The sequence below is a fragment of the Myxine glutinosa genome, chromosome 2 (assembly GCF_964187855.1).
Source record: "Myxine glutinosa chromosome 2, kmMyxGlut1.1, whole genome shotgun sequence".
Lineage (NCBI taxonomy): Eukaryota > Metazoa > Chordata > Myxini > Myxiniformes > Myxinidae > Myxine > Myxine glutinosa.
This window is the reverse complement of record NC_136262.1, coordinates 15,090,783-15,104,396: the sequence shown is the minus strand read 5'-3', so window position 1 is coordinate 15,104,396 and position 13,614 is coordinate 15,090,783. Positions and strand designations below refer to the sequence as shown.

At 52.1% G+C, this 13,614-nt stretch overlaps 1 protein-coding gene across 3 annotated transcripts in view; it reads right to left on the bottom strand.

Annotated features, from left to right (window-relative positions):
- The window catches only part of LOC137422018 (proprotein convertase subtilisin/kexin type 6-like), a 288,832-nt gene that overhangs the window by 45,600 nt on the left and 229,618 nt on the right, over positions 1 to 13,614 (bottom strand). The window lies entirely within an intron of this gene.

The following is a 13,614-nucleotide window of genomic DNA, read 5'->3' as shown; positions in this document are numbered from 1 at the left end:
TCTGACGATCGCTGGAGCGGATCGACTTTGGCTTGAGGCCGGAATCAACTTTGGCTTGAAGCTGGGAAAGAGACAACGACTTTGGCTTGATGCCGGAATAGAGACATTGGAGAATGTTCTTGTTTCACTCACTTGGAGCACAGTGAGTTATATATTACGAAACTGATGGTACCATCATAGGATATATATATTGATTGTACTTTTGATTACTATTATTGTTGTACTGTTATTCTTGTGTGATCTTAATACAATATTTGTTTGTTGGTAACAATTGGTGTGGCTTCAATTGTTGGTAACAATTGGAGCCTGGTGTTGGCTGAGCGGTTAGGGTGCCGGCTTGGGATCCGAGGATCCTGAGTTCGAATCCCGGTCGATCGCTGAATTAACGCCAGGGGGGTTCACTCAGCCTGTCATCCTTCCGAGGTCGGCAAATTGAGTACCAGCTTGCTGGGATGAATGATCCGGGTGTGTACCCCGGCTTAGAATAGGTACACCGTATCCCTGCGCATCGTAAGAGGTGACCAAGGGTTGGCATCAGGAAGGGCATCCGGCCATAAAAACATTGCCTCAAACAGGGAACCATGATTGTCATGGGGCCCGCAAGGCGAACAAAATGGCCTTAAAACGATCATTCATTCATTCACTCAATGGTGAAGAATCACTTAAAAAACGATCTTCACCAAAATCTAATCAATTTGTCCTTTTCACACACCAAACCTGTCCACCAGATTTCGTCCGAATCCATCCATAACTTTTTTGAGATATCCTGCTCATGGACAGACAAACAGACAGACAAACAGGAGTGAAAACATAATGACGGAGGTAAAACCATCCACTGTCAATGGCAGAGGTAAATATAATAAAGCTTTGGCGTACAAGTGTGGTGCTGTGAGTGACACTTGTTTTGATAAGATGAGCAACTTCAAATGGGCAAAATCAAAACGCGTTGGCCTGTTTATGTTATGATTCGAACTTCCGGCATCAGGAACTCAGATTGACCTCCCAGTACTCGATGTGTCGGTCACGATATACGAAAAAAAAAAAAAAAACCACCTTTAGAGGCCATTTTTCCCCGCAAGCGGGGGTTGGCCTTTTTCGGGAACTGTGGTTGTTGTTGTTTTTCGGTCCCCTTTTTGAAGCAATGTTTTACGGCCGGATGCCCTTCCTGACGCCAACCCTTTTTGCCGCCTTTAACGACAAGCAGGGAATTACCAGTGAACTGGTACTCAATTTGCCGACCTCGGAAGGATGACAGGCTGAGTCAACCCCCCTGGCGTTAATTCAGCGATTGACCGGGATTACGAACCCAGGATCCTAGGTATCCTAAGCCGGCACCCTAGCCGCTAGCCCAACACCAGGGTCACGATATACTAATGTCCCAATATTCATCTGACAATACACTGATGTCCACTGTCTTTGTCTTGCATGTGATTTGTGTACAAACTCCTCGATGAGACTCAGATAACTGGGAAAATAAATAGTCGTGGCCAAAAATATTGGCACCCTTGCACTTTTTTCAAAGAATGCCCCATTTCTTCCAGAAAATTGTTGAAATTTAAAAATATTTTGGCATCCACATATGTATTTCTTTGGTTTTCAGTGGAACAAAACAAAAAAAGGCTGAAAAGAATTACGAAATCTTAGCTTATTCTACACAGAAATCCTAAAGTGGTCCAGGCTATATTATTGGCACCTATTAGAAGTTGTTAAAAATAATTAGATTTAAAGCAGGTGATTCTCCTTTACTTTGGAATTGAACTCACCTGTGGTGAGTTGCAGGTGCCTGCAAGATAAAAATCACTCATTCACCCAGTTTGAATGGAGAAAAGGAGTCATTCTGCTGTTTTGTGTCACTGTGTGTGCCGCAATGAGGATGGAGAAAAGAAAGAAAACCAGAGAATTGTCTGAGGAGGTCAGACACAAGATTGTTGCCAAGCATGGACAACCTCAAGGCTACAAGTCCATCTCCAGAGACCTTGATGTTCCTGTGTCCACCGTATGCAATGTTATCAGGAGGTTTAAGGCCCATGGCACTGTAGCCAACCTCCCTGGATGTGGCCGCAAGAGAAAATGCAGCGAAAAATGGTTCGAATGGGGGAGAAAGGACCTCGATAAACTGCCAAACAGATTAAAGCTGATCTTCAGACACAAGGTACGACAGTTTAAACTCGCACCATCTGTCGCCAACTCAATGAAAAGGGGTTCTATGGTAGGAGACACAGGAGGACCCCACTGCTTAGAAAGCCAGATTGGAGTTTGCCAAAATAAATGATGATGCCAATGATGATGATGATGATGAAATCATCATCTAAGCACATCATCTCTATGTTTACACAAAACAAAATGAAGCCTTCAAAGAAAAGAACACATTCCCAACAGTTAAACATAAGGAGGTTCAGTGATGTTTTGGGGGTGCTGTGCTGCCTCTAGCACTGGGTGCCTTGAATGTGTGCATGGCATCATGAAATCAGGAGATTACCAAGGCATTTTGGAGCACAATGTTCAACCCAATGACAGAAAGCCGAGTCTCCGTCGAAGGTCATGGGTCTTGCAGCAGGATAATAACCCCAAACACTTCAAAAAGCACCCAGGAATGGTTCAAGATAAAACACTGGACTGTTCTGAAGTGGGCAGCAATGAGTCCAGATCTAAATCCCATTGAACACCTGTGAGGAGATCTGAAAATAGCAGTTGGGAGAAGGCACCCTTCAAATCTGGGAGAACTGGAGCAGTTTGCACAAGAAGAGTGGGACAACCTGCCAGTAGAGAGGTGTAGGAAGCTCATTCATGGCGAGAGGAAGCTCTTCACTGCAGGTATTGTGTTCAAAGTCTGTGCTACCAAATATTAAGTCGAGGGTGTCAATAATTTTGTCAATGCCATTTATTTTTATTTTCTGATTTAAAAGGATATATTAAGTTCTGAATCAAAAGCAAAGGTTCTGTAATATTAACATTGAAATAAAGAATTGTGGAGACCAAATACTTTTGTCAATTTCAACTTATTTTTAGAGAAAATTGTGAGTTGTTTGAAAAAAGTGCAAGGGCGCCAATATTTTTGGCCTTATACTATGTACGACTGTACTTAGGCCTATACTATGTACAACACTTGATTGCACCTGACATTGGAGTAATTGTTCAATGAGATTAAATATAGAATAGGGTGGTTCAGGTGTTTGCAATGTCTCCCAACTGGTCACTGAGATGACATCACTTGTTCACTGGACGACTGTCATTCCGAAATAGTTCTCAATGTGCATTCAAACCAATCGGCATGTAAAAGTATTTTAGGAAGGCAGTGGAAAATTGCACAGCTTTGACTAAGCAGGAGGTTGTTTCCCCAAGATCATCCAAGACATTGGACAGTTTTTTTTGTTTTTTTTGTTGTTGTATACTGAATCGAGGCTCGTGAAAGAGCTAACATTTACTTCACAAACAAATCAACCAGACAAACAAAATATATGAAAAGAGGGAGCGGTAGACAAGATGAGGAGAGAAGGGGAAGCACACAAACACAACATCCGAGGGCAGGGAGATGTGTGGATGGGAGAGGGCCTTGGGGGAGGAGGCATGGGAAGGGTGGGGGGGGGGGGTGGAGAGAGAAGTATAAAACACAAGGACACCAAGGACTTCCTGGACAGAAGTTGGTATTTCAAAAAAGTGGAATTGGGGTGAAATTAGCGGGGGTTGAAAAGATCAAGGTTTTGGATGGGGGAAGATAAGAGATGGTGGTGAACAGCTGTTTTAAAGACTTGGAGGGTGGAGTGGGATTGAAGAGAGTGAGGGAGTTTATTCCAGAGGCGGGAGAAAAGAGGAATGAAGGAGTGAAGGTGAGCAGAGAGTCTTGATTTTGGCAGTTTAACCATAAGAGGGTTGCAGGCAGATCTTGTGCGACCTGTAGGAATATTTGCGGGACAGAGCCCAGAGAGAGCTGGGGGGGGCAAGGCCAGAGAGGAGTCGGTATAAGACGGAAAGACCACCAACCTGCCTGCGGTGAGTGAGTGAGAGGCCCTTGGAGTTAGCTTCATCGCGGTAGATTCCAATGATTCTGAATGCTTTGGTTTCAACAGCGTGAAGGCGAGCTAGGTGTGAGGCAGGAGCACCAGCCCAGAGGGGAGAGCAGTATTCCATTGAGCTGCGGATGAAAGCCTTGTATGTGGTGAGGAGCTCAGGTGTGCCAAGGAAGGACTTCGCACGACGGAGGATGCCCAGTCGGCGACTGGCTTTGGAGGCCAGATTTGAAATGTGGTTTTCCCAGGAAAGATCATGGCAGATAGTGAGACCCAAAAGCTTAAGTGACAGAACTTCTTGGAGAGGATTATTCAGAAAGTGGATGGGAGGGTTGTCCAGTCGGTCTTTTCGGAGAGACATCGTGAGAGTGTGAGATTTGTCAGGATTGAAAGACATGTTCCACTTGTTTGCCCAGTCTGTGATTTTGTCAAGGTCTGCAGAGAGTGAGGAGGCTGCAGACTGCCGATCTGAGGGATGAAGAATGGAGCGACAGAGAGTAGAGTCGTCAGCAAAGAGATAGGATTTAATGAAATGAAAGAGTTCTTTAGTTCTCTTTAGATAGAAAGGAGTTCTTTGATAATGAAAAGCTATAAACCAGGTTTAAATCGGAAGTGATTCCTAAATGGCTAAAAGCAAGGCCGAAAGTCTAACAGTGGCGTAGCCGGGCTTGTAGAATATTATAAACCACAAACACGTACGATTAGCTTTTTAAACAGTCGCTAATGTTGCTTATAACATTAAAGAAAGAAATTTGGAGGAAGCCCGACATCCGTAAGGTAAGTTATACTTGCAGAACTGAGGGAAGATCTACTCTAATCTATAGTATACCCCACAATGGTTGGGTACGTACAATTTTGTTGGGAGAGACTTAATGCCGATGCTTTCGATATATGATGGTTATTTTAACAATCGGTTTGTTTGTGTTTCACACTGAATAAAAAATGTAAAGGTTGAGCACGGCGATTGTGATATATGACAGGTTCGACGATATGTTCGGCATGAACAGCATATAATTTAAATGGCAGAGTGTGGACAGTCAGCCGCCGTACCGCCATAATGACATCAAACGTAATGACATCACCCTGTCATGTGACCAGATCCTCAGCTCTGATTGGTATACGTTTGAGGGGACATACATACATACATACATACGTACAGGTGGACAAACACTGTTCTAGACTGCTTTGCCGTTTGGGCTATGCCGTAAAAATAATAATAATAATAATAGTTGATCCGACATTTTGCTCATATATATATACACAGACTTGGCATTTAATATGGAATTTTTTTTTTCTGGGGGTGAACTTACTTTTCAAGATGTCTTAGAACCAAAAGTTCATTGGAATTATGTTGAAATCATTCTAGATTTTGTTAATGTGACCTTTAAAAGAAACAAAATCCACATTTGACATTTCAAAACAAATAAATTGATCCTTGAAAGTGATGTAAACTGATATCGAACTCAATTCATGGACAGTACTGTGTTAAACTTCTGTACGTTTTCCAGAAGTATCTCTTTATTTTGCACATTAGCCAAAAAAAATTTGAACAAAAACAAAAGTTAAAAATACGACTGGGATTACGGACAGTAAAATTACAGTTCAGTACTTCGTGTAACCCCCACGAGCATTCAGGAGAGCACGTACACGTTGAGGCATGCTGTTCACGAGATTTGCCAAGGTTTGGACAGGAATCGCTTGCCATGCAGTGACAATAGCCTGCTGCAATTCATGCACAGAGGTCGGCTGCTGGTCCAAGTGGTCGATTTGATGCGTTAATTCTGCCCACAAGTTCTCTATCAGATTCATATCCGGGGACATGGCAGGCCACTCCATATGATCTACACCACGGTCAGCAAGAAAGTGTTGGATCATGCGAGCACGATGAGGCCATGCATTGTCATCTTGGAAGACAAAGTTTCCTCGAAAGGCTGCACGAGCAAATGGAAGCAATGTTTCTTCCAGAATGGCCCTGTACTTGAACTGGTTCAGGTTTCCATTCAGAACAACCAGGTCAGTTTTGCACCCTGCATGAAAAGCAGCCCAAACGGTCACCCCACCACCTCCAGCTTGGACTATTGGCACTATACAATCTTTGTTGTAGGCTTCATGCACTTGTCTGCGCACTCGGACGTGGCCATCTTGACGATAGACCAGAAATCTAGACTCGTCACTGAAGATCACGTGATTCCAGTGTCCTGGCTGCCATTGACGGTGCTCTCTGGCCCACTGCAATCGGCGCTGGCGGTGTTGTCTGGTCAGGCGTGGCTTTCTCACGGGACGACTGGCACGATAGCCTGCTTGAACCAGTCGTTGGTTGAATAGCCTTCTGGATACAGGCACATTTGCCAGTTGCTGCCACTCAGCCCCAAGCCGATTAGCTGACTTGGTACGGCCATTGCGGACTAACCGGTGCAGCTGGCGATCATCCCTCCTTGTGGTTCTGCGGGGGCGTCCTGGTCTCGGTATTGGAGTAGGGACACCCCTCTGAGCATTTCGTTTCAGGATCTTTGACACCTGACCTTGAGTGATGCCATACTGCCGAGCAATAGCATGCTGTTTCATGCCGTAATTTCGTAAAGCCACCACTCCATGACAAACAGCATTGTCGAGTTGACGGACCATCTCCAGAGGAAGCGGCAATAACCTTTGGAGACGTGCAGCAGTTGTTTTCCACTAATAGAGAACGCAACAACCCTTGTATACCCGACTGTGAAGCCAATCATCAAATGCACCTGTCCGTACATTTTGCCATGCCACCTGTGATATAATGCTGTTGTTGACTTCTTGCTGCGACAGACAATCAGTGACATGGTTCTTTTAACAAATAAATCACCAAAGTCAAAAAGAAACTCACCAGATTGATATACTGAGTTAAGAAAGTAAACCCAAGTCAAGAAAAAAAAAAATTCCATATTAAATGCCAAGTCTGTGTGTATATATATATATATATATATATATATATATATATATATATCTATCTATATATATAAAACACAGTTTGTGAGTGTGTGTGTGTGCGTGTGTGTGTGTGTGTGTGTGCGTGTGTGTGTGTGTGTGTGTAATGTTACCGATAGACTCCTAAACGGAGAGTGCTTGATATTTGACATAGACATGGCCATTGAGCGTGGGACGAACATGGCCGAACTCAAAATATTTGACGATACATCTTTTTTATTCATATTTACCTCAGGGTATTTCAGCGCACGGAATCAGAGGCGGTGGGAAAGCAGCGCGCTGATTCGCTCAGAGCGATCACGTGATGTTCCATCCGTGCCGCCATAAACTCACAGCAAGTAGCATAGATTTTAGCACGATTAGCATTTAGCATGATTTAGCATGCTTTTGCATAGATAGTAGTAAAGCGCGGCGTTACGCGCGCTGCTTGTGAGCAAGGAGGAAGCGGACAAGCGGTAACATATAAACGTCTTTATTGTAAGACTACACTGTAACACTGAACTGCTCCGGGCTGGTCGCCCGGTGTATATCATGAGGCCACGCCTACCCCTCGGGCGTGGCCACCGCCCACTTGGTGCGTGGAATGATGTCACCACGCCAGTGGGCTTTTGTGTCCGCCACACGCGCCCCCCCAGAATTCCCGCGCACCTGGAGGGCCAGTTTGCGGGGCAGACGAATGACCCGGCCGAAGCGCCCCCTGGCGATCGGCGGCGTCCGGGGTGCAGGGATGCCAGGTGAGATGCCCCTGGCTGCCCCTGGGATGGGTGCAGGACCGGGGGGCGGCGTGGCGGCGGGGCTGGGCGGTGCCGGGGGTCCGCCCGCAGGAGGGCGGCCCCGACGTGGGGGTCGGGCCACTGGCGGTGGATGGTCCACATCGAGGTGGGCCGGCTTGAGGCGGTCTACCGAAACGCGGCCAGGAGTACCGCCGATGTCCAGGGTGAAGTGCTTCGCCCCGGTCTCCAGCACGCGGAAAGGCCCGTCGTACGGGAGCCGCAGTGGTGTCCGATGGGCATCGTGGCGGACGAAGACGTACTCCGCCGTGCGAAGCTCCGGGGCGACGTGCGTCGGTGGGTGCCCGTGGCATGCCGTTGGCACCGGGGCAAACCTCTGGGCGGTCTCTTGCAGAGCGCAGCGCTGCTGTGCCGCGGACCATGGTGCTGTGGAGTCGGGGAGGAACTCGCCCGGCACCCGCAGCGGTTGCCCGAAGACCAACTCCGCCGCGGATGCGCGCAGGTCCTCCTTGGGCGCCGTCCGGAGGCCCAGCAGGACCCAGGGGAGCCTGTCGACCCAGCCGCCGTCGCGGAGGGTGGCCCGGAGCGCGGCCTTCAATGAGCGGTGAAATCGCTCACACAGGCCGTTAGCCTGGGGGTGGTAGGCCGTGGTTCGGTGCAGCCGGACCCCGAGCCCCTGCGCAACCGCCCCCCAGAGCTCCGAGGTTAACTGGGGGCCGCGGTCGGATGAGATGTCTGAGGGGGCGCCGAACCGGGCGACCCAGGTGGCGATGAAAGCCTGCGCGACATCGGCCGCCGTTGTCGACGCCAAGGGCACGGCCTCCGGCCACCGGGTGGTGCGGTCCACCATGGTGAGGACGTAGGTGAAACCCCGCGAGGGGGGCAAAGGTCCCACCAGGTCCACGTGGACGTGGTCAAACCGGCGTTCCGGCACCGTGAACGGGGCCATCGGGGCCTGGGTGTGCCGGTGCACCTTGGCGCGCTGGCACGCGAGGCACGTCCTGGCCCAGCCGCGGACGGCCTTCCGGAGGCCATGCCAGACGAACTTGTCGGCGATCAGCCTTTGGGAGGCCCTCGCGCCCGGGTGGGACAGGCCGTGGATGGCGTCAAACACCTGGCGCTGCCAGCCCGCGGGCACGATGGGGCGAGGACGCCCGAGGGAGACGTCGCACAAGAGGGCCGCGCCGTCGAACGGCACCTCGGTGACGCGGAGGCCCATGACAGCGGTCCGCAAGGCCTGGACGTCGGGGTCAGCGGCCTGGTCCGCTGCCATCCGGGCATAGTCGATGTCGAGGTGGACTGCGTGGGCGACGGCCCGGGAAAGGCAATCCGCCACCGGGTTGTCCTTCCCCGCGACGTGCTGGATGTCCGTCGTGTACTCGGACACGGCCGAGAGGTGACGCTGCTGCCGGGCCGACCACGGCTCGGTGACCTTGCCCATCGCGAAGATCAGCGGCTTGTGGTCGACGAAGGCAGTGAACGCCCGGCCCTCGAGCAGATGGCGGAAGTGCCTGACCGCCAAGTGAAGTCCGAGCAACTCGCGGTCGAAGGTACTGTAACGGCGTTCGGGCGGGCGAAGCTGCCGGCTAAAGAACGCCAGCGGTTGCCAAGCTCCACGCACCCATTGCTCGTGCACCGCGCCCACCACGTAGTCCGAGGCATCGGTGGTGAGGGCGATCGGTGCATCGGGCGCCGGGTGCGTGAGCATGGTGGCGTTAGCCAAGGCGAGCTTCGCGCCCGTGAATGCCGTGTCCATCTGCTCGGTCCAGGTAACGTCGCCTTTGCCCGGCTTACCTCGGAGAGCTTCGTGCAGGGGGCGCAGGAGCTGGGCGATACGGGGCAGGAACCGATGGTAAAAGTTCACCATGCCCAGGAACTCCTGCAGCCCTCTGATCGTGCGGGGGCACGGAAACCCCTTCACCGCCTCCACCTTGGCCGGCAGGGGGACGGCTCCGTGCCTGGTGACACGGTGCCCCAGAAAATCGATTGTGGCGGCGCCGAACCGGCACTTTGCGGGGTTCACAATCAGGCCATGCTGGCCCAGGCGTTCGAAGAGCGTGCGGAGGTGGCGTAGGTGCTCTTCGCGGGACGCGCTGGCGACGAGGATATCGTCCAGGTAGACGTAGACAAAATCCAAGTCGCGCAGGACGCTGTCCATCAGTCGCTGGAACGCCTGAGCCGCATTCTTCAGACCGAAGGGCATGCGCAGGAACTCGAAGAGTCCGAATGGCCTGATGACCGCCATCTTCGGGACGTCCTCCGGCCTGACGGGGACCTGATGGTAGCCGCGTATGAGGTCCACCTTCGAGAAGAAGGACGTGCCCGCCAAACGGGCGGAAAAGTCCTGAATGTGGGGGACGGGGTAGCGGTCGGGAGTCGTGGCGTCATTGAGACGGCGATAGTCCCCGCACGGTCGCCATCCCCCGCCGGGCTTCGGCACGATGTGCAGCGGCGACGCCCAAGCGCTCTCTGAGCGCCGAACGATGCCGAGTCGCTCCAGGGTAGCGAACCCCGCTTTTGCCACCGCCAGCTTCGTCGGCTCGAGGCGGCGTGCCCGGGCGTAGACCGGTGGCCCGACGGTGGGGATGTGATGGGCCACCCCGTGCTTGACGGCCCCCGCCGAGAAGGTGGGCCGCGTGAGGGCCGGGAAGCCGGCGAGGAGGCGGGTGAATGCGTCCGCTGCCGGAAGCGTACAGACCAACGTGGCCGGAACCGAATCGTTCGGCAAGCCGCTTGGCAAGCCGCTCGTTGAGCTGGGCAACGCACAAGCGAGCGAGCTGAACGTCTCGGCCTGGACAAGCCGTCTGCGCTTGACGTCGACCAGGAGCCCATTAGCGCACAGGAAGTCCGCGCCAAGCAGTGCCATGGGCACGTCGGCGGTGACGAACGTCCATCGGAAAACCTGCCCTCCAAACCGCAGAGAGAGGCAGCGTTTTCCGTACGTACGGATGGGCGTCCCGTTCGCGGCAAGCAGCGCGGGGCCCCCACCCGCGGCGTGCTTGTCTGACGTGCCGGCGGGAATGACACTCACCTGCGCTCCCGTGTCGCACAGGTAACGGCGCCCGGAGAAGGTGTCCGTTATGAACAGCAGGCTGCTCGAACGGCCGGCGCTCATCGCCACTATTGAGCGCCGGCCCGGGCGTTTCCCGACCCGTTGAAGGAGCACGGCGGATGACACCGCCGAGCTTCATGGCCGAACTTGGCGTGGAACCAGCACCAGGTGGTGGAGCTGGAGGAGCACGGCTGGCTCCGCCAGGCCGGTGGAGTTGGCGGGTTTCCCCGCGGCGGTGGGCGGGGCGTGGCGGCGTTCACGAGGTGCGTATCAGCATGCTGCTGAACATCAGCGTGCTGTAGAAGCTGATGCTGTGGAACATGCTGCTGAACATCAGCGTCGAGGGCCGTGACAGCCACGCCGACGCTCGCCCGCGTGTCCGAAGCGGCGAAGTACCTGTCCGCCTCGGCTGCCAATGCTCGGGGTTCCGTTAGCTCGGTCCCGGCCAATGCGAGGCGAACCTGCGCTGGAAGTTGGCGCCGGAAAAGTGCCCGGAATAGCGAACCGGGGGCTTCGTCGCCCAACAGTGACAGCATATGGTCCATTCGGACCGACGGGCGCGTCTCACCGAGCTCGGGGAGATCCAGGAGGCGGTCGGCCCGTGCGTCGTCCGTGAGGCCGAACGTGGCTAGGAGTAGCCGCTTGAGTGCCTCGTACTTGTGGCCGTCCGGTGGGTGGCGAAGGACGGACACAACTCGAGCGGCCGTGCCGGGCCCGAGGGAGGCGACGACATGGCAGTAGCGCAGGTCGTCGTTGGTGAGGCGCCGAAGCTGAAATTGGGCTTCGGCTTGAACGAACCAGACTTCGGCCTGGGCCTCCCAAAATTCGGGAAGTTTAATCGCCATTGCCTTGTCGTTGGCCATTGCAATGGCGTCGTGTTCGGAAGGATCGCTACGGCAGATCCAACGTCGAGGGTCACCAGTAAAGCGCGGCGTTACGCGCGCTGCTTGTGAGCAAGGAGGAAGCGGACAAGCGGTAACATATAAACGTCTTTATTGTAAGACTACACTGTAACACTGAACTGCTCCGGGCTGGTCGCCCGGTGTATATCATGAGGCCACGCCTACCCCTCGGGCGTGGCTACCGCCCACTTGGTGCGTGGAATGATGTCACCACGCCAGTGGGCTTTTGTGTCCGCCACAGCATAGATTTTAGCACGATTAGCATTTAGCATGATTTAGCATGCTTTATGCTACTTGCTTGCATGTTTAGTAGCATGTTTCACATCGATGTTTGTATAATAGAGCGATGTATATTCGCTCAGAGCGATCACGTGATGGTCCTTGCTGCCATGAACTCACAGTTACGTGTCGCGGGCAAAAAGCGAGTGCGTTTTTTCACATTTCAGCGAGGAACATTGCCATTCACACCACTTAGGTTTTTTCCCCTTACATCTTTAGATCCATATTTTTTTTGCCATAACGCAGCGCATTATGGCTCTCTCGAGCTCGAGTTAGCCAATCACCTGGGAACATGAGGCCACGCCCACGACACGACGCAGAGTTGCAAGCGTCCGTTTGCGTCATTTCTTACCACGTGTAAACGCAGTATTTTGTCTACGAGTATTTTGAATTTGGTATTTTGAATTTGTCTATGAGTGAGTGACTGGAAGACTGACTGTGATAAAGGCAATGGCACCGAAGAAAAGAAATTTGTCACGTTCAACCTCCCGCGCAAGGAAAATCGCTGATCGGAGACCCCATGAAGCCGATGAAGATACTTTTCACCATCGACAAGCCAATCAAGAACGTGTCCCTAGATTCAGACAGCAAGAGACAGAAGATGAGACAGAGGCACGTCTAAACGCCAATCAACAACGTCTGGCGAGGGGCAGACAGCGAGAGACGGAAGATCAGACAGAGGTATGTCTAAACGCCAATCAACAACGTCTGGCGAGGGCCAGACAGCGAGAGACAGAAGATCAGACAGAGGTACGTCTAAACGCCAATCAACAATGTCTGGCGAGGGCCAGACAGCGACAGACAGAAGATCAGACAGAGGTACGTCTAAACGCCAATCAACAACGTCTGGCGAGGGCCAGACAGCGAGAGACGGAAGATGAGACAGAGGCACGTGTAAACGCCAATCAACAACGTCTGGCAAGGGCCAGACAGCGAGAGACGGAAGATGAGACAGAGGCACGTGTAAACGCCAAACAACAACGTCTGGCGAGGGCCAGACAGCGAGAGACGGAAGATGAGACAGAGGCACGTGTAAACGCCAATCAACAAAGTGTGGCGAGGGCCAGACAGCGAGAGACAGAAGATGAGACAAAGGCACGTCTAAACGCCAATCAACAAAGTGTAGCGAGGGCCAGACAGCAGGAGACGGAAGAACAGCACCAAAAACGACTCAACAACTGGCAACCATCAGGCAGACGGCAGCCAGCCATTGCATGGGAGAAGGCTGCATTCAGTTACAAGCCAAACACTGACTACTCCTCAAACGTTGATATTGGCTCCATGTCGTTCACCTGTCAGTTTTGCCATGCCTTGAAATGGAAGGGAGAAACACCAGGAATGTGTTGCAGGGGAGGCAATGTCCTTTTGCCTTCTCTCCAATCTCCACCGGAACCTTTGAAAGAACTACTTCAATCAACTACGACTCAATCCAGACACTTCCTGAAGGAAATCCGTAATTACAACTCTTCGTTCCAAATGACTTCGTTTGGAGCAGATCGCGTCGTCGCTGAGCAAGGATTCATGCCTACATTCAAGGTGCAAGGCCAGGTATACCACCTCATTGGCTCTATCCACCCTCAACCAGGTGAGCAACCGAAATTTTTACAAATCTATTTTATGGGTGACCACCGAGAAGAAGCTGCCTGACGAGGACAGAACTTCCCCAACCTCTGCTCTGAACTAAT